The following is a 1527-nucleotide window of genomic DNA, read 5'->3' on the forward strand; positions in this document are numbered from 1 at the left end:
CAGCAGGGTTATGCTGAGCTACCTGTTGCAGTGGAGTGGTGTGCTGTCCCACCCACTAGCTTCTCTTCGGCTTCTAGACACCCACATGCAACCCTGTCTTTGCCTCCTATAGCATCCACCACCTCCTTGCTCTTCAGCCAGAAATCTGCTATCAGCCGGATGATCCCAGACAACTAGCACAGCCTGGACCTCATCCTGTCCTTGCATGGGCTGAGGAACATCAAGGCCATTGACTGTGACCCACTGGACAAGTTCCATCTCCTGGGTGGATGGGCACCAGAACATCAAGCAAGCCAAGGACGACAGGACCCAGGCAGGTGCCCCATTGGGAGGGTGCAGGGTGTGCTTCCAAACATGCTCCTCTGGGTGGTTTCCAGGCTGCTGCCCCTGTCTTAGCACAGGGAGAAAACAGAGCACGTTTCTGGGTGAATGATGACTTGGGTTTTGATGACTTAATCATAGGGTGTAACTGAGCAGTGTGGAACCCTGAGACTGACTATATGTAGAAACTCAGGCTGGGCATGGAACTCATGCCTATAATCCCAGAACTTTGGGAGGCTGAGCTGGGCAGATCACCTGGGGTGAGGAGCTCGAGACCAGCCTTGCCAATGTGGTGAAACCCCATCTCTACTAAAAATACAAAGTAGCTGGGCATAGTGGCGGGCACCTGTAATCCCAGCTACTCAGGAGACTGAGGCATGAGAATAGCTTGAACCTGGGGGGCAGAGGTTGCAGTGAGCCAAAATGGTGCCATTGCACTCCAGCCTGGGCCACGAGGATAAAACTCCATCTGAAAAAAAAAAAAAAGAAAGAAACTGGATTTCTCAGTTGTTTTAAGTAGTCATGGTGGGGGTCTAACCCCACAGGACTTTTTTCTTTCCAAGAAAGAAAAGTGGTCTCATATCATGCAGGGGCAGTTGGTATTGGTTAATCTAGGTTTATCTGTTATTTTGTAGGAATTGTACAGTCATTTCTGCGACAGTGCAGCATACACACTCCTCAAAGTTACCACACTATGCAAAATCGCACAGTAAAACCGACACGACTCATAGGGAAAAGGGGGCCAGGGCACAGCCCTCAAAAACTTCATCAGTAACATGTAAAAATAAAGCTAGGAACCTGGGAAATAGCAGAGCGCCTTTTGCACATAAATTGTTAGATACATCCCACAGCAATGTGCATTCAGAAACGTTAATGCTGCAACAAATCTGACACTGCACCTTGGGGAGATCTGGAGCTGGCTTATGAGTGTTGAAGGGTGCTGCACATGAGTTTCTGTGAAACGCTGGGAGGAGGGTTGTGGAAAATCAGATGGAAAGTTTTCACCCCAGGTGTGGTGGGAGTGGATCATGGCCCCAGCAGCGAGCCCAGGGAGGTGAGAGACAGAGGTTTGTGTGTGGGTGTGACCCTGCGCAGTTCCCTGCTGGCTGTGGTTTTCTGTGTTAGCCTAGTGTTTCTCATGGAGGAAATTGTGCATGAGCAAACTCGAAATCCGTGCTGTGCTTAAATTGTTCTAATACGTCACTG

The 1527-nt window shown here is 49.6% G+C and overlaps 1 pseudogene; it reads left to right on the plus strand.

Annotated features, from left to right (window-relative positions):
* The window catches only part of LOC108298934, a 14917-nt pseudogene extending 14411 nt beyond the window's left edge, over positions 1 to 506 (plus strand).
* Positions 507 to 1527: the final 1021 nt, after the last annotated feature.

This window comes from Cebus imitator, unplaced genomic scaffold (assembly GCF_001604975.1).
Source record: "Cebus imitator isolate Cc_AM_T3 unplaced genomic scaffold, Cebus_imitator-1.0 Scaffold1237, whole genome shotgun sequence".
Classification (NCBI taxonomy): domain Eukaryota; kingdom Metazoa; phylum Chordata; class Mammalia; order Primates; family Cebidae; genus Cebus; species Cebus imitator.